At 37.6% G+C, this 20,226-nt stretch overlaps 1 protein-coding gene and 1 pseudogene across 4 annotated transcripts in view; one reads left to right on the plus strand and one right to left on the minus strand.

The window, feature by feature from the left end:
- TCF12 (transcription factor 12) overlaps positions 1–20,226 on the plus strand; it is a 385,779-nt gene that overhangs the window by 96,256 nt on the left and 269,297 nt on the right. The window lies entirely within an intron of this gene.
- LOC116589809 lies at positions 12,637–13,507 on the minus strand (annotated as a pseudogene).

Raw genomic sequence — 20,226 nt, forward strand, 5'->3', positions numbered from 1 at the left:
TATTCTTTTTTTTTAAATTGTGAGTTTATACTCAATTCTCTAACTTTTCAGGAAATTTAGAAATTCATTCTAATTCTTAAAAGTATTAGCTATACCGTATGTCTCTTTTATGGAACTGTTTTTCTTCTCTTCATTAAAAACATTTTGTGCTTAAAACTTTGTGCCTATAAGATAGATTCCAGCCAGATAATGTGAATATCTGTTTATTATTCTTTAGGAAATTCATCTAGTTTCTAAGGACTTATGATCAGTGTATTATCCTTAGAAAAGCGTACTTTATTGATACTTCTCAATATTTTTAGGGGTTACTTAAATAAAAATAGGTGTAAATACAACAACACTCATGGTAAAAATTTGGAGAATACTTGATTTTAAAAAGTTAAATAGACTTTCTTAGTATAGGACTTTTTAGTACTCATGTACATTTTCATCTCCCAGAGGTACTCAAGTATTGTATATATTGTATAAACACATTGCATATGTTTCCTAAATTTATGTGAAAATGGAATTCTTTTTGAGAGGTTACTTGGTGGGTCAGTCAGTGGTCTATGGAATAAACTTGGGGAAATACTGGCTTTGACAGCCTCCTTACAACTTCCCATGGATCTCATTTCTGCTCTTGTGGCAAAATGAAGTGAATTTATTTCCTCTTCTACATAATAGTCCTTTGAGTATTTTAAAGAAGCTAAATATCACTCTTAAGGTTTTTATTTTACTGGTAAAATGCCCTTTAAAGGCTTCTTAACATAATCTTACTATTAGATCTTTTAGCAAACCTTTGATACTTTATTAGACATATTAGTATCACCTTTATTGGACTGTAAGGTTATGACAAGTACTGATTTCTTTGTGTATCTGATTTTATTTACCTTTGCATGCAGTATCTGTTTTGCTTAATTGTTCCTCTTGCCTGCTTTCTCCCTGTCTCCCCCATGCACACCCCAAAACTCCTTGACAATAGGTGAAGGCCAGGAAAGATAAGAAGTGTAAAACATGGACCCAAATAGAGAACAATGGTAACATGCATTTCATTTGCTGGTGGGGTTATGTGAGACAGCGTAGTTGGTAAACTCTGAGCTTAAATGCAAGATGTATAACTTAACTTTTAGTAAAAAAGGGAAAATTCTTCAGCAAATTCTTTATAAGAATAAAATTTTAAAGCAAGTCCATCATAGCCCTGACATGACAAAAGAACAAGAAGGAGCAACACAGGAGAATCAGTTAACTTTCATTTAGAGAGTTTTTAACTCATAGTTTGTCAAAGCTGATCTTATTTATAGGGAAAGTTTTTTTTTTTCTCTCTATTTTTGAAGCAAAAGTAAGGAAAACAGTTATTGCCTGATTTGTTGATTATATAAAAACAGCCCCTGGGCAGGGGAGATCCACTTGGATATTAGGGTGTGTGGATAGTGCTGTTCTGGAAAAAGTTTGGAGACCACCTTGATTTTGGAAGATGGTTATTAGGCATTCTTCTGGATGAGTCATCAGATGTTCTTGATTCCTTAAGACAGAATTTCTGGTAGTTCATGTGGCTGCATTTTTATTTAGTCAAAATGTTGTAGGTCTATGAACTGGGAAGGAAGAGCCATGAGCTGGTGTTTTTTAAGTTTTGGGTGTCAGAAAAATTCCTGGGATTCTTCTTCAGGTAAAGGAAGATGATCTTTGAGTTTGTGCTGGCTTTTTGTTGGACTTACCTTGATACCAGCATATAGACATTGTATAAAATGGTTAATAAAAGTTTTGTTAACCATAGTAGTCATTTTAAGTTTTTGGAGTGATTAAATACTAAACAAACCAACTGTCTTTTTTTTTTTAAATTAAATTTATTTATTTTCAGCATAACAGTCAGTATTCATTATTTTTTCACCACACCCAGTGCTCCATGCAATCCGTGCCCTCTATAATACCCACCACCTGGTACCCCAACCTCCCACCCCTCCGCCACTTCGAATCATGAGAGACTATGGACTCTGAAAAACAAACCAACTGTCTTTTACCAAAGAATGCTCTCCCTTTCTCCTGTCATCCACATTCTCTATTGCTTGTGTTGGCAAAAACTAATTTTCAGTTCAGATATTTATAGAGTCTAAAGACTTTCTATCAAATTTTAAAGACTTTTATGATTTCAAGGATTTCTAAGAGAAGAAATTACATTTTGAGAGCCGGCTATGAAAGTAGACCTAGGAAGTGTTTTCCTACATTTCTCCATGTAATTAATTCATATTCTAACTTTGCTTCTTATAATGAGATTTGTATGAAATGATACTTTTACTAATATGACTAATCATTTCTGAATGTTTGCTCTTTGCTGTTACATTTCAGTAAAGTATTTTCTTCCTCTTAAGGGATCTTAATAGGCAGACTTTTTGAATTTTAATTTGTGTGGAGGAAACAGAATATTTAAGTGGGGAATTTCTGTTATGATTAGAAATTGAAATATGAAAATCACATAAAACATAAGACCATGTTAATAACTTAATGTTTAATACACTAAATTAATATGTTCAATGACTGTTACTTGGGTTTAGAAGGAAAGAAATATTGTCCCAGCCTGGAAAACAGTGCTAATAGGTGTAAAAACTGAGGTCTTTAACATGTTCGTAACTTTCAGTGTATCGATTTTTTTTTTTTTTTTAAGGAAAATATTTTGGTTCAGTTAGGACTATCACAGAAAAAGTGATGGTATTTTCTTTTACGGTGTTGTTTCTCCAACTATTAGAATATATGAGTGGAAACTATTAAAGGCTTGTGTGCTCTGCAAATAAAAGTATTGCTCTTGGGAATTATTGCTTCCATGGGAAGCGTGAGATAGAGCTTAGCTTACAGGGTGTTCGTTGAATGTTCTTGGGATCAATATCTGAAAAGGAAAGGAAGGAAACAGAATTAGGTATATGATAAAGTTGATATTGGGTATATGATAAAGTTGAATTGTGATTCAGGCCCAGTGACATTCTTGACCTACTCTACTATGAATTCAGTAGATGGATTGTCCCTTTAGAGTTGTCCTGAGCTGGGCTACAATTGCAGGCCTTCATAGCTTTGCATGGATGTCATTGGATAGGGGCTGCCTAGGAAGTGGAGGGGGGTGGGGCAAACTTGGGCAAAACTGCTCTCTATAGCTCAGACACAGCAGCTAAGGCAGTGAGCTCTTTATTAAGAGGGGTTTGGTGGCAAACAGTATTCTCTACAGGAAAATTTTGTTGAGTCTGGTGTGGTTTCTTTTTTTGCTTATTTTTCTTTATGGTTGTCTTTGTGCCTCTGTGGTAAGTTATGTCACTTTTCTCTCCTCTGAGCAAGGGCAAGGGGCTTGGCTTACTTTTAACTGACTTGAAGAATTACTGAGAACCTTTTAGAATTTAGGATTAAAGATTATTTATTAAAAAATTTTATTGAAGTAGTTGACATGGTATTGCATTAGTTCCATGTATACAACGTGGTGATTCAACAATGCTATATGTTATGCTCTGTTCACCATAAGTGTTGCCACCATACAATACTATTAAATACCATTGACTGTGTTTCCTTTGTTTTACCTTTCATCCTTTCCAAGTGACATTCATTCCATAACTGGAAGCCTGTATTTCCCCCTCCCCTTCCCCTATTTTACCCACCCCCACTAACTCCCCCTCTGTCAATTACCAGTTTGTTTTCTGTATTTATGGGTCCATTTCTGTTTTTTTGTTGTTGTTGCTTTTAGATTCCATATATAAGTGAAATCATATTGTATTTGTCTTTTGACTTACTTCACTTAGCATAATCCCTCTACATCCATCCATGTTGTTGCAGGGGGTAAGATCTCATCTTTTTTATGGCTGAGTAATATTCCATTGTAGATATTACCAAATCTTTATCCATTCATTTTTTGATGAACACTTGCATCTTTTCCACATCTTGGCTATTGTAAATAATGTTACAGTAAACATAGGAGTGCATATATCTTTTCAAATTAGTGCTTTTGTTTTCTTTACTCCTTAGTAAAGGAATAGAATGTTATGGTATTTCTAATTTTTTGAGGAACCTCTGTATTGTTTCCCATAGTGGTTGAACCAATTTACATTCCTATCAGAAGTGCACAAGGAGGGATGCCTGGGTGGCTCAGTTGGTTGGACGACTGCCCTCGGCTCAGGTCATGATCCTGGAGTCCCGGGATCGAGTCCTGCATCGGGCTCCCAGCTCCACGGGGAGTCTGCTTCTCTCTCTGACCTTCTCCTTGCTCATGTTCTCTCTCACTATCTTTCTCTCAAATCAATAAATAAAATCTTAAAAAAAAAAGTGCACAAGGATTCCATTTTTTAAGAATAAATGTGAAGAAGTTCTTTGAGATCATTCTATATAAGATGCTACAGATTTGTTTCTTTGTTAAACTGAATAAAATGATGAGTAAAAAGAAAGATAATATGTTTTTCTCTTTTGTATTTCCCTACACAACATCTTCTCCTGGTTGTCTTGAGGCATTTAATCTGCCTTGTGTCAGGTAGGGATGGAATGTATTAGAAAGAGAAAATTAAAAAAAAAAATTGGCTTTTGATTTTAATTTATTCAGTGAGTTTAAGTGCCTACTATGTACCAGACACTGTCATAGACTTTGGGAGAGAATAGAACTTTGCAGCAAGAAAATGGGCTTAACAACTAGGCATTTTCAGCAAGCTGAAGCATTTCTATAGTCCTGAGTTTTATCAAGAACCATGTGTGAAGTAATGAAATTATAGGGTTTCAACCATAGTATAGAGAAAATACCATAATATAGAGAAATTCTTTAGACTTTTTTTTTAAATCTGAAGAAATTCTTGGTACATTTTCAAGTTGACATCTAAACTTTTTAATTATAAGTTTAGTAATTACAAAGGATTTAACCTGGGTGTTTGGTATTTACATTTAGTAAAAGGCGAAAGATTTATACAATCTGAAGAGAAACCAGAGCATGGTATTTACATTTAGAAATAAAGTGGTTATATTATTCTTTTGAATGCATTCAGTGGAATCTAAATGGCTTAGCAAGTTGATACCATCTCTTGAAAACTGGTTAGGTGTGAGATGCTAGTGTTGGGCACAAAGTGAGAGTACTTTTATGTCTCTAATGCAGAGACCACTGCTGTATACCAGGCAGTGACTCATTCTAGAAATTGACCCTGTTTTCTTGCAGTGATAGAGGTCTGTTCTTTTTGGCATTAAGCCTTTGACCTTTTCTTGGAGCTATTGGTAATGCCTCACTGCTCTTGACACTTTTTCAGATTACAGTGTTGTTGTACCAGTCTGATCAGCCAATTCTGATTGTACCATTGTGGCTCTTGAAACTAATCTATGGCATGTGTTCAGCTCTCAGACCGTGTGCATCTTTTCTTTTCTTTTTTTTTTTTTTTTAAAGATTTTATTTATCTATTTGACAAACAGAGATCACAAGTAGGCAGAGACAGGCAGAGAGAGAAGGAGAAGCAGGCTCCCCTCTGAGCAGAGATCCCGATGTGGGGCTAGATCCCAGGACCCTGAGCCAAAGGCAGAGAGAGGCCCCAACCCACTGAACCACCCAGGCGCCCCAGACCATGTGCATCTTAACAGTGATATACCTTTATTTCTCAAAGCCACTCAACAGTTGGCTGAGAGTTAAGGTATTCAGTGGACCTTTCACATGGCCAGTCATCTATGGTCATCCAGTATTGTTTTGTGTTGAAATTGTCTGAAAGTTGACTCAGAAAGTTTCTAACCTTCCCTCACTTCCTCCTAGTTCACACACTTTCGTAAGTGGTTTGGTCATTGAATGGAGGTAGATCCAGAAAGGCATCTTCTCCTTTTGGCTGCTTTCTGAATAATGATCAGGATAAAAGGGATAGGGAGTTATACAGATGTTACCCATCTTGAAAATCACTGGGTATCATAGGTCTTTTTTTTTTTTTTAAATAACCTAAAAGTAGCCATAGGGCAGTCTAGTTGGTACACCCTTTAGGTGACAGCCTACCTTAAGAAACAGTTGTAGGGGATTCAAACCTAATTCTCATTCAGCCACGTTGGTTCTTTTGTTGCATTCTAGAATCTTAGGTTATAAGAATAATGACCATTTGGTCAAATATACTGATCAGGTCTCCTTACGATGGCTTATGGGAGTCAAAATAAACGGGTATATAATGGTTCTCTAGAATTTTTATTTTTAGAAAGCCCTTGTTTCTTTTGCATTTGATTTTTCCAGATGAAGAGTCTGGGTCTGGGGAGGAAATTATTAGATAAAGATTGAATTTATGGCTACTGGAATGGGACATACCAGTTGTCCCTGGATTCTAGGTAGGTAATATCTTAAGCTGTGGGAAGTAGGGGCTGAGGAGAAACCATTCATGAACTTTGTTTTTCAAAATCACCCCCAGAACCTTCCTCAGGAATGAAAACTTCTGGTGCAGCTCCCGTAAGCTGCTCCAGGTGCCTTACATTTAACTGAGTGCTGGGCATGCTGTCCACCTCCAGATAGCTCTGATCATGGTTTATCATTCCTCTTAACTTTATTGAGAAGTCTACGGAAAACAGCAGGGGATGAGCCTAACTTCTCTACCTCCCACACAAAACACCTGTCAAAACCACATGCCTTCCCTGCACCCATTCCAGTAGCCATTGTTCAGTCATTTCATAGAAGTGGCCAAATGCCAGCTGGCTGATGTTTGAACAAACAGGATAGTTTGGCCTGACTTCTTAGGCAGTCTTTTCACAGTTCAAACTAAACTGGGAGTCCTAAAGCAGACCAGCCCGTTAAAAGGCCACATTTGATCCACCATTAGCTTGTGACTTAGGTCCTATTTGTGGATCTCCAACAATTGTAAGCAACACTTCTGGCATTGTGCTTCTTGTATGAAAGCCAGGCATCAACTCCCCTCCTTACCGAAAACACAGTGACTTGTACTATAAGGTGAATTGTAAGAAACCTTTATGTATTTTATTTAATGAAACATTATGTAGTTTTAAAATTATTATAGAGATTTCTCCAAAATGAGGCTAATCTTGAACACATGGGGGAATTTCTTGGAAGGATGACTAATTCATTATTTACATGAACTCTGCAGGCAGTTATCCTTGCGATGGAATCATCCTGTTAGGATAGGTATTATGAAATTTGTCCCCGACTGTAGCTGAAGTGATCAATAATACCACCATGTCTCTAGAAAGTATTTAAGTCAGCCTCAAGTTACCGGCCGGTGTTGTTATGGATGATAGTATTGCCTTAGATTTCCTTGGGGGCCATGCAGAGTCTAATTGTTAATACATGTTTCCTATACCTGGATTAGTGCTTCCATCTAAGTGAAAAGGTCAGTTCAGACACATAAGGAGGAAGCCACTTGGATTTATGGGATTTGTTCAACTGTTTTGCCCCAGGACCCTGGAGGACATGGTGGATTTAATACTCTATGTTGGCCTTATCTTGTTGCTTTGGAATCCTGTTTATAGTGGTAGCTTTCATTACATGATGGGTAAGACAAATTAAATAGATTTGGTCCTCCCTTTGTCAGATTAATCAGCTTGGGCAATAGAGTGGAATGCTTTGGAAAAATTTGCTAGGAGTCCTGACAATGTAGAAACAAAGGATACATGGTACTGGAGTTAATTTTCCACACGCCACTTATATTTCCGCATGTTTTGCAAGTAGAGGCACTGATTGGCTTTGTTTTGGACTATCCTTTCAAGGATGCTTATGTAGTAAACAGTCTTGGGAAATAGACTTAGTGTCCTTTTCTAGGGCAAAGGTCAGATATATTTTACTGTTCAGTATAATGGAGATAATGTCTCTCTAGACAAAGGTCAGCCATGCTTACTGTGCACTACAAAAGATTGGGCTACCTAAACAAAGGTTTTCTCTCCCATAAACTCACTGTGCACACATCCATTTGGACTCATTTATTTGCTGCCTTGGGATGTGGGGTAAGGGGGACTGATGCAAAGGCACTGATGCTCATGCTGCTTGCTATGATATGACTAATAGAGTAGTTGATCTCTGACTCAGGAGTCTCATGTGTTCTGCCTTCATCTACAAAACTGAAGGGTTTACCTTGTTATCTTAGGAGCAAGGCCTAATCTCAGACCCTTCACAGTTCTTGACACTGAGATAAGGAGTGCTGTTTCTGGAGTGTCCATTTGGGGGCCCCATATCTCTATTTTAAAAATGACCCATTTGAATAGTAATAAAAATGTCAAATGCATATAACTTTCAGCCTGGTACTGGGTATATTAACCTGTAGTAAGGACATAAACTACTACCCTCACTCTTGGGACCAAATCTGGCTCACTGCCTTTTTTTTTTAAATAAAGTTTTATTGTAATACAGTCCTGCACATCTATATTTATATTGTCTATCTATGACTACTTTTGCACTACAAGGCAAAGTTGGGTAGTTGAAGGAGAGACTTTATAGATCACGAAGTCAAAAATGATTACTTGTCCTCTTAAGAAAAACTTCTAGAGCCCTGCTCTAGCACTCTACCCCAACATTATTTCCTTTAAATATGCTTGCAGAAGTGTGTCAAGATAGATGTACAGAGATGCTCAAAGCAGGATTGTTGATAATAGTAAAAAAAATAAATAAAACTGGAAACAACTTCAGGAATCGTGAGGTCTAGATTTATTGCTTGAAGATTGTACTTGTTTTCAGATTTTCACATCATCCCTTGGACTGAACTCTGCCCAGTGAGTCTGAGACACCACATTATGTTCTTGAACTTAAATATACATGAAACACTATTTCCTTCTTCATCCAGGATAAGGGGTTGTCAGTAAATACTATCTGGGAGAGAAAGCAAGGGTCACCAGATTAATTTGGCAAGCCTCTAAACTCCAGGGAGTATAAGGATTACCTAGTAAGAGGCCAGGGGTATTGCTGTTAAGTTTTGCATTTTAGTCCAAAGATATTTGAAAGCCAGTCAAAACATAGTCATCGGAAAACAAAGTAAAACACAACAAAACCCAGACAAAACAGAAGAGACTGTATTACAATAGCAACAACAAAGGTAATGCTTTTGATATTGAAGAGCCGCACTTAACTACTAAATCTTTCAGTTAAGGAGGACCTTCTCTGTGCTCAAGTATGAGAATAGAAGTCTTAAATGAGGTGGAAGGCCTGTGCTGATTTGTAGGAGAGAAGTAAATTTACTTTATAGTTGACCATTGAACAACATGGATTTGAACTGTATAGGAGGTCCACTTATGAGGATTTTTTTTCAATAAATATGTTACAGTACTGTAAATGTATTTTCTCTTCTTTATGATTTTCTTAACATTTTTCCTTACAGCTTACGTTATTGTAAGAATGCAATATATAAATACATAAAACATATGAAATATCTGTCAATCCACTATTCATGTTATTGGTAAGACTTCCAGTAAACAGACTATTAGTTGTTAAGTGTCAGGGGAGTCAAAAGTTATACGCAAAGTTTTGACTGCTCTAGGTGTCTTCTGTCCCTTCACTATTCAAGGATCTCAAGGGTCAACTGTATTTTAATAAGCCTTGAATAAGGAAATCAAGACCAAACTGTTTGGAATTTTGGTAACCTGCTAAGAAGGGGAGGAGTTAGCCTGGTAGCAACTTGTATTTTAGAAATCCATCTAAGAGAAAGAAGGCCAAGTTCTAATACTGTGGTTGCCAGCATTGACTAAATACAAGTTTTTAGTGGGCAGTATTAAAGATGTTTCAGATGTATTTTGTTCACTGCCTTTACTTATAAATGTAGTGACCACGTGTTTTGTACAACTAATCCGTGTCATTTAATTCCTTTCATTAGACCTTTGTATTCACAAAGTCTTAAAAATTTGTAACAGTTCAATCACATTTCATTATACTTATGACATGCGTACGGAAGGGAAAAGGGTAAATGAGATAGAGATTGTCCTAGAAAATCTAGGACATGTATTCTCTTTATGTAGTCAAGCGTTACATACATATTGTGGTCAGGAGATAAATCGCGAACCTGTGGATAATTGGGGTAGGAGCAGAGGCAAATATATTGAATGCATCTTGAGGTCCTCTTCCAGAGAATTCTTTGTGTTGTAAACTTTGTGTTTATATTTTTTCAGGTGTGAATTTGGGGGAAGTGTAATACCTTACATGGCAAAGTTTCACACATATTGGTAGGGAAGTCTTTTTTAATTTTAATTTTAATTTTTTAAAAATATTTTATTTAGGGGCGCCTGGGTGGCTCAGTGGGTTAAAGCCTCTGCCTTCGGCTCAGGTCATGATCCCGGGGTCCTGGGATCGAGCCCCACATTGGGCCATTGGGCTCTCTGCTCAGCGGGGAGCCTGCTTCCTCCTCTCTCTCTGCCTGCCTCTCTGCCTACTTGTGATCTCTGTCTGTCAAATAAATAAATAAAATCTTTAAAAAAAAATATTTTATTTATTTGACGGAGACACAGCGAAAGAGAGAACACAAGCAGGGGGAGTGGGAGAGGGAAAAGCAGACTCACTGCCTACTAGGGAGCCTGATGCGGTGACCCTGGGATCTGAGCCCAGGCAGGCAGAGGCTTAATGACTGGGCCACCCAGGCTCCCTGGGAAGTCTTTTTAAAAGGTGGTTTTTTGTTTTTGTTTTTTTTCCTTTTGAAAAAAATGTAAAAGTAGTGAGGGAGAAATCTTATTATTTAACTTGCTGCATAATTTCCATAGATTATATTTTGCCTCAAACATTAAGTTTGAGATTCAAGGAATCTTAAGTAGACAAGCAACACAGAGAACCATTATGACCTGACCAAAACTAAATGGCTGGCTAGCTGAATAAGATCACTTGGGAAATGTGTTCAATTAAGTAAATAGATTAAGTGGTTTATTTTTCTATATGGGCAGTTAGGAAAGCATGTTATTTCAGGTGGCAGACATGGAAGAATCTTGAGACTGTGTGTAGGTGGAACAATGCTAAGCTCTCTTCTAGTTAATCAAGGAAGACTTCATGGAAGAGGGATGAGTAAGTGTGGATAAGAAACAGAGGGTGGGTATGGCTGTCCTTGTGAAGAGCTTCAGAATCAACAGGAGCAATCTGTCAGTTTTGAAATTAAGGATAATCATTACGTTTTGTATTATATGAGGTGGATGGGGGAGGTAAGACACATAGCACCTTTCATTTTTTTAGACTTCATGTATGTTATGCTAATTTCACATTTACTTCTTTCACCATGTATTCTCTTTAATTAATCTCTTTCCCTTAAGTAGATTATCTTTTCTGCTGCTTTTGTGTCCCATGTAGAACAAAATTATAGACTCATGCTAACAAAATTTCAGTTTTTTTGAAAGAAAACTTAAGATTTCAAATACAGAAAGCTTAGCATTTTGTTGGCTTTTGGGCAGAATGTGAGTACATAGAGCACTTGGGACTAAGAGCTGAGGCAGAACCTTTAAAGTGTTTCTAGATTTGAGGGCCATACTGAGGCTAGAGTGTCATAGTGAAAATAGAAGACAGGGGTAAGGTCCTGAGTATAGTAGATGACAGGAGTGGAGGAACAGGAAACTGGCATTAACAATGGCGTAGTGTATAGGTTAGGTTAGGATTCTCAGCCACCATGAAGAGTCAGTTTGGGAATGCTGTTCACAATAAGATCTATGCCTCAGAATCTGTAGCAGAAAAACATGTTTATATAGGATAGGAACCAGGTTATAAGTCTTGTTCTTTGCAAATAAGTGACGTTTTTGGTCTATATATTACTATTGCATTGACTAAAACCTAGCAGATATGAACTTAACATTTAAGTGTACTGTATTTATTTTTCAGGGTTGGCCTATAATGGTAAAAACTATAATTCTGAGTAGTTATAATCCATCCATCCTCCCTTCCTTTCTTCCTTATCTTAGATTCTGGTGATTATATTTCCTTAGATGGATCCTATCTTGTCAGGCCATGGGGTTAGTAGAAAGAAATAGTAATATACTGATTTTACAAGATTTCTGAATTGAAAGGAGAACAGGTTGCTGTTTCCCGGCCAACAGATGAGAATGGAATAATCTGCAGAGTGCTAGGTGGTTTTTCTTGTCTTTTTTTTTTTTTAATTATATATTTTTAATAAACATATAATGTATTATTAGTCCCAGGGGTACAGGTCTGTAAATTGCCAGGTTTATACACTTCACAGCACTCACCATAGCACATACCCTCCCCAATGTCATAACCCCACCACCTGGTTTTTCTTGTCTTTTAGGATACTGAGGCTTTTCCTTTCTCTTGATGTTTAGAGGCATTAAATGTCATGTTTACGTTATTGGGGAATGTTTTTTTGTTTGTTTTTTGTTTTTTCCCAAAGAAAGGTCACTGCAAATTTTATTTGTTATTTTAGTTGGTATGACACTTAGTTGGTTGCATGGTCTTTTTTCATTATATGGCAATGTACACTGTATTCTCACATACGTGGTACACGAAGTAAGATCCTTTGAAACAGTTATGCACGATACATGCAATAATGAATTTATACATTGGAGCCCAGGATGTGACTGACTGGAAAAGATGGACTAGGCATGTTGGGTGTTGAGTGAAGGAACCAGAAGTCATAGAACACACAGGAAATACGCATCTGGTTTGAAGAGCACCTGCTGCATATGCAGTATTGGCAGTGGTGCCTCTGAGATGAACCCATTTAGGGCTACAAAGGCAGGTATCATCCAACTATTAGGGTATAGCTGCAGGGTTTGCTGAACCATTCCTATTTAGAACTTTAGGAAACTGATGTTTTTTCCTTAGGCCATTTTGATATTATTTAAGTAACAGATCAGATAATAAGGACAATGTACACAACCTCCAACTAAAACCCTGTCGTAGTCTAGACAGTGAAATGGTTCATTAGAAAACTTTAAAACTGCAGCTCCTTTTGGATCCTCCAGAGTGGGGGATCTTCAAACGGGCCTCTTCCTCAGGAGTCAGAGTCACCTTCACAACATCTGAAATTCCATTCTGTCCCAAGATGCAAGGAACACTAAGGAAGACATCATCTTTTTTGCCATAGAGACCCTTAATCATGGCGGAAATTGGATGCACCTGCCTAAGATTCTTCATTATACTTTCTGCCAAATCTGCCACAGACAGTCCAATGGCCCAGGAAGTGTAGCCTTTCAGTTTGATCACCTCATAGGCACTGTTAACCACCTGTTTGTGAACCTCTTTCCACTGTTCCTTATCTGCATCAGTGCCTAAGTCAGGGTGCAGATTCTTCAGAGAGACACCAGCAATGTTTACTCCACTCCATACAGGCACACTGGAGTCTCCATGCTCCCTGAGGATCCACCCATGACAGCTTAATGGGTGAACTCCCAGCCTTTCTCCCATTAGGTAACAGAACCGGGCTGAATCCACATTGCAACCACTTCCAATAACATGGTTCTTGCTGACATGCCCCAGCTGTGATAATAACCAGCTTGGAGTTTGCAGTCACGTTATAGTCTTTGCCAGAGACAATTTTTGGTGTTCTAAGGAAAAGGCTTCCATGCTGGAGATTCATCATCTCTCCATTGAATTTGTCTTCCATGCCATCAACAAGAGCAAGTTCATCTGCCAAGTCCTTCATTAAGATAGTGACGGCACGGGACGCCTGGGTGGCTCAGTTGGTTAAGCAGCTGCCTTCGGCTCAGGTCATAATCCCAGCGTCCTGGGATCAAGTCCCACATCGGGCTCCTTGCTCAGTAGGGAGCCTGCTTCTCCCTCTGCCTGCCATTCTGTCTGCCTGTGCCTGCTCTCTCCCTCTCTCTCTCTGATAAATAAATAAAATCTTAAGAAAAAAAAAAAGTTACTGATGGCACAAGCCATGCCAACAACACCAACCCCAACAACTGTAATCTTATTTTGGGGGACATGTTCTTCCTTAAGAAGATTCTGAATCAAGCTGATCTTTGAGAATTGCTATTTTGGACTTAGAACCAAAAGGAATTGGGAGTGCACGTCGGGAGGGCGGGCATCAGCAGTGCATGAGACTGGATCTGGACTTGGCTGCAGCGGCTCCGACACTATTGGGGAAGTTTTAAAATTTGTTTTTGTCTCCTATACTGAAACGTTAGCCAGGATTGTGGGAAGTAATCCCCAACAACATTGCCAGTTTTTACCTCAAGTAGATTATTCAGATAAGATTTACTTGTGTCATAAAGATTCTGCTTTTTGGATATGGAGCTTGGTTCCATTAAGTGTTGGCCTCGTGTATTTATTGAGCACTTGGTTTGTGCCAAATACTTCTCTAGACAATTTATACCTAGTATTTCATTTAATCTTCATGGGAAACTTAAAAGAAGGATAGTGGTATCCCCATTTTAAAGGTGAGGATATTGAAGTTCTTCTTCCAGTCAGATTAATCAGTTCTCTCCATTCCCCCTGGAAAATACATTGACTGATAATGATGGACCCATTGGTCATTTATGCCTAATCAGTTATACTCTAGCGTGCTTCTGTGCTTCTGCTCTAATATATGAGTTGTAGCCTTACCAAGAGTTAATTCTATTTGTTCCCAGACCTGTTAATAATTATTCATTTAAAATTAAATCTATGAGGGGCACCTGGGTGCCTGGGGAACCTGCTTCCTCCCCTCTCTGCCTGCCTCCCTGCCTACTTGTGCTCTCTGTCAAATAAAAAAAAAAAAATCCTTACAATTAAATCTATGAATTCCTAACAAAGATTGCTTTATGAAAGCTGAATTGAAAGTTTGGAAAGACATAATGATAAGGAGCTAAAGCACTTGCTATTGAATTAGACATAATGAGACTGTTTATAATAGATTGTAGGAAAAACAAATGTGGGAGATTCTGAATTTATTTCTTTGCAAATGCATTAGTTTTTGTTATATTTTAAAGAAGCAGGGTGAGGGGTGCCTGGGTGGCTCAGTCAGTTAAGCGTCTGCCTGTGGCTCAGGTCATGATCTCAGGGTCCTGGGATCGAGGCCCATGTTGGGCTCCCTGCTCAGCAGGGAGTCTATTTCTCCCTCTGTGCTGCACCTCCCCACACTCATGCTGTCTCTCGACTTTTCTTTCTCTCAAATAAATAGACAAAAATCTTTTTTTTAAAAAGGAAGTAAGCTGAACACTGAATTACAAGTGTGACTTATGCAAGAAGGGCGATGTAGAACACTAATCAGAGGACCCATATTCAGAAAAGGAGTCCTGGGGGTACCTGGGTGGCTTAGTGGGTTAAAGCCTCTGCCTTCAGCTCAGGTCATGATCCCAGGGTACTGGGATCGAGCTCCGAGTAGGGCTCTCTGCTCAGCAGGGAGCCTGCTTCCTCCTCTCTCTCTGCCTGCCTCTCTGCCTACTTGTGATCTGTCTGTCAAATAATTAAATAAAATCTTAAGAAAGGGGGGGGGGGTCCTGGTCCTGAGTTTGGAACCAAATGAAAATTAAGACATAAGAGAGTTCCATATGAAGTTTAAAACATCAGTATTATTAATGGTACAATGATGAGAGTTCATAGCTTTAGAGCTGCTGCTGCCAAATGGGCTTGCCGATGCAACAAAAAAAATACTCAGAATTTCTGAGTATTATTCCATTGATTGATAATGATTATTCCATTCCAAAACCTGATCGGAAGAATAGTGTCAATCACTAGTGTTGGCAGCTCCTTATGATATTAGCTCCACATATTCAAGAAATGAATATTCAAGAAATGTGCACAGTAGGGACGCCTGAGTGGCTCAGTGGATTAAACATCTACCTTTGGCTCAGATCATGATCTCAGATCTGATCTCAGGGTCCTGGGATCGAGCCCCACATCGGGGTCTCTGCTCAACAGGGAGCCGGTTTCCCTTTCACTCTGCACTCTGCCTGCCTCTCTGCCTACTTATGATTTCTCTCTCTTTCTCTCTCTCTCTCTGTCAAATAAATAAATAAATCTTAAAGAAAAATAAGAAAGAAAGAAAAATGTGCACATTAGTCAGGAGGTTTATTATTCTTCTTTGGGTGAAGGCAGGTAAGGGAGTTCTTCCTGATAGAAGTCTGAGGAACCAGGTAAAGGTGATTCCTACATCAAAATACTGGATACGTTTTTTGTTTAAAAATATTTATCTTCGGCTCAGGTCATGATCCCAGGGTCCTGGGATCGAGCCCCGCATCGGGCTGTCTGCTCCGCGGAGAGCCTGCTTCCTCCTCTCTCTCTCTCTGCCTGCCTCTCTGCCTACTTGTGATCTCTATCTGTCAAATGAAAAAACTAAATAAATAAAATCTTAAAAAAAATATTTAAGGTAATGCTTGGCTCATTAATTGTATCTTCACCTTAATCTACTTTTGAAATTATTCTGTATGATATAGCTAAGAAGGAACAGAATCTATGTCAAGCTTAGTGTTGTCTGATCATTAAGGCTTTGCATCTTTCACCAAACCACACTTGTTGGTATTTTGGGGCACTCTCCTGCTTCTTCCTAAGCTCTTCATCTGTGTACCAGTTTCCTGAATGTTCCTTTGGTACTTTCAGTATAATAGAGCCTGTTTTGTTTCCTTCAGGAGAATAATTCTCATATGGAAAAACGTGTATCAAACAACAGAATAGAGCTATAGCTTACAGTAAGAGAAGAGAAAGAGAAAATTATGACGTAGGAGCTTCAAATATGTGACATAACATCTGGTCCCCAGATCCAGACAAATTGTGTTGAAAAGAATGTGTGGGGGGTGCCTGGGTGGCTCAGTGGGTTAAGCCGCTGCTTTCGGCTCAGGTCATGATCTCAGGGTCCTGGGATCGAGTCCCACATCGAGCTCTCTGCTCGGCAGGGAGCCTGCTTCTCTCTCTCTCTCTGCCTACCTGTGATCTCTCTCTGTCAAATAAATAAATAAAATCTTTAAAAAAAAAAAAGAATGTGTGGATATTTCCTCATAGAGTGTTTTTGTTTGCAAAAGTAATACATACACATTGCCTTTTAAAAAAAGTTATCACTGTAAAAGATATGTGTCAGCAACATGAAGGAGCAAGAAATAAGTAAATGAAACCTCTTTTCTTTATGAATATAAAAGATAAATGAAACTCTAAACTGCATTAATAGAAATGTTGTATCAGAAAATGGTTCCACTGTCATCTTAGATGGGATGATGGATTCATTTTCCTACTTTATCTAAGCGTCATTCATCAATTATAATGTAGAGAAGGGCATGTTTAAGGATTTGAGCTACTGAAAATAGTGACATAGGAGTAATAGTCCATAAACAGGAAGAAAAGACTAAAGGCAAATGGGACTAATAATCTCTAGGTTTTTTAATACTGTCATGGAAAAGAGGATACAGACTTCACTGGTTTTGCTTTAGAAAAGTGGAAGGCAAACTTTTTTGTAAAGGACCAGTTAAATATTTTGGGTTTTGTTTGCAACAATTTAATTCTGCCATTGTAACATGAAAGGAGCCATACAGTAATGTGGAAAACAAACAGGCATGACTGTATTCCAACAAAACTTTATTTGTAAAAATAGACAGTAGGTTGGATTTATCCACAGGCCAACTCCTGCTGCAAAAGAGCACAATTTTCATCTCTCAGAATTTTTGAAGATAATTTTCTAAGATATTTCAGTAGGGAGAAAGACTGCCTAAGAGGTCTGGGCACACCTGCACTGATTCATTAAAACCATCAGCTTCACATGCTGTTGGTAGGACTCTTGCACTAAATAGAAGGGAAGACTAAAGGACTCCTAAGACTTCTGCCAGTGTTCCCTGCCACTTTTCTATGTTCTGACTGACAAAATTTCTTTGATTTAATTGTTTGAATATTTATACCTTGATTGGTAAAGATTCAAGCCAGTAAATAGATCTGTAGTATACTTTGCTTTATATGAGTTTGCTAAATTTTATTTTATTGAATTTAATTCAGTACAGTAGTTGATTTTATATATGTATTTTATTGCATGTAATAAAATACAGTATATATTTGTATATTCAGTTATTTATACTATATATACATGTGTGTGTATTTATCTATAGTAAAATACGTAATTTTAAATTTTTAAATTGAGTATAGTTGGCTGATTAATTTCAGGTATACAGCATAGTGATTTGACAACTACATACACATTATGAAACGCTTACCACAATAAATGTAGTTAGCACCTGTCACCCTGCAAGATTACCGTGATATTTTTGACTGTGTTCCATATGTTGTACTTCTTATCCCTGTGACTTGTTTATTTATTTTTTTTTAAGAATTTATTTATTTATTTGACAGAGATCACAAGTGGGCAGAGAGGCAGGCAGAGAGAGAGGAGGAAGCAGGCTCTTCACAGAGCAGAGAGCCTGATGTGGGGCTCAGTCTCAGGACCCTGAGATCATGACCTGAGCCAAAGGCAGAGGCTTAACCCACTGAGCCACCCAGGCACCCCAACTTGTTTATTTTGTAACTGGAAGTTTGTACCATTTACTTATGTATGTATTGACTGATTTTTTCAATATAGTTAGCATGCAGTATTATATTGGTTTCAGGTGTACAATATATGATTCAGTAATTCTGTACATTACTCAGTGTTCATCATAATAAGTTTAGGAAATTTGTACCTCTTAATCCCCTTCACTATTTCACCTATCCCATCACCCCCTTCTCCTCTGGCAGCTACGAGTTCTCTACATTTATTTGCCTGCTTTTTTTGTTGTTGTTGTTCATTCATTTTTGTTTTTGTTTTTAGATCCACTTGTAAGTGAAATCATATAATTCCTTTCTCTAATTTATTTTTTTGTTGTTGTTGTTAAAGATATTATTTATTTATTTGACAGAGAGAGAAACAGTAAAGGGGAACACAAGCAAAGGGAAGGGGAGAGGGAGAAGAAGGCTTCCTGCTGAGCATTGAGCAGGGCTCGATCCTAGGACCTTGAGATCATGACCAGAGCCGAAGGCAGATGCTTAACAACTGAGCCACCCAGGTGCCCGTGTCCAACTTATTTCACTTAGCTTGATACCCTTTAGGTTCATCCATGTTGTTGTGAATGATAAGATTTCATTAGTTTTCATGGCTGAATAATACTCCATTGTCTGTATATACCGCATCTTCTTTGTCCATCGTCTGTTGATGGACACTTACATTGCTTCCATATCTTGGCTTGTAAATAATAATGCAGTTGTTTCTAATTGGTGTTTTTGTTCTCTTTGGGTAAATATCCAGAAGTGGAATTACTGGGTTATATATTTCTATTTTTAGTCTTTTGGGGGACCTCTGTACTGTTTTCCAGAGTGTTTCCTCCAGTTTACTTTCCCATCAACTATGCACAATTGTTTCCTTTATTCCACATCATTGCCAATACTTGTTACTTCCTGTCTTTTTGATTCTAACCATTCTGACAGGTGTGAGGTGATATCTCATTGTGGTTTTGATTTGCATTTCCCTGATGATGAGTGATGTTGAGCATCCTTTCATGTGTCTGTTGGCCTTCTGTCTTTGGAAAAATGTCTGTTTAGTTCTTCTTCCCATTTTTAGTTGAATATGTATATATTCTGATTAATATATATATATTTTGTTGAGTTATGTAAGTTCTTTATATATTTTCCATATTAACCCCTTATTGAATATATCATTTGCAAATATTTTCTCCATTTCAGCAGCTTGCTTTTCATTTTTTTGATAATCTTCACTGTGCTGAAGCTTTTTGTAGTTTCATGTAGTACCAGTTATTTATTTTTGCTTTTTTTTCCTCTTTACCTGGGGAGACATATCCAGAAAGATATTGCCAGGACTGATGTCCTAGATTTTACTGCCTGTGGTTTTTTGGTACTGTTTCTTTTTTTTAAAGCAGTTTTATGGTTTTAGGTCTTATATTTAGGTCTTTAATCACTTGTGAGTTTATTTTTGTATGTGTTGTAAGAAAGTGGTGCAGTTTCATTCTTTTGCATGGAGCTATCCAGTTTTCCCAACACCATTTATTAAAAAGTCGGTGTTCTCTCCATTGTATTTTCTTGCCTCCTTTGTTGGAGGTTAATTGACCATATAAGTGTGGGTTTATTTCTATAAAGTCTATTCTGTTCTTTTTAGCTAAATCTGTTTTTGTGCCAGTACCATACTATTTTGATTGCTATAGCTTTGTAGTAGAGTTTGAAATCTGACATTGTGATACCCTCAGCTTTGTTCCTCTTTCTCAATTTTTTTTTGGCTATTTGGGGGTCTTTTGTGTTTCCATACAAATATTAGGATTAATTTTATTCTACTTTTGTAAAGACAAAAAAGCTATTGATATTTTGATAGGGATTTCATTAAATCCACAGATTGCTTTGGGTAGTATAGATTTTTTTTAACAATATTAATTCTTCCAACCCATGATCATGGTATACCTTGCCATTTATTTGTGCAGTCTTCAATT

Source organism: Mustela erminea, chromosome 5 (genome assembly GCF_009829155.1).
Source record: "Mustela erminea isolate mMusErm1 chromosome 5, mMusErm1.Pri, whole genome shotgun sequence".
NCBI lineage: Eukaryota > Metazoa > Chordata > Mammalia > Carnivora > Mustelidae > Mustela > Mustela erminea.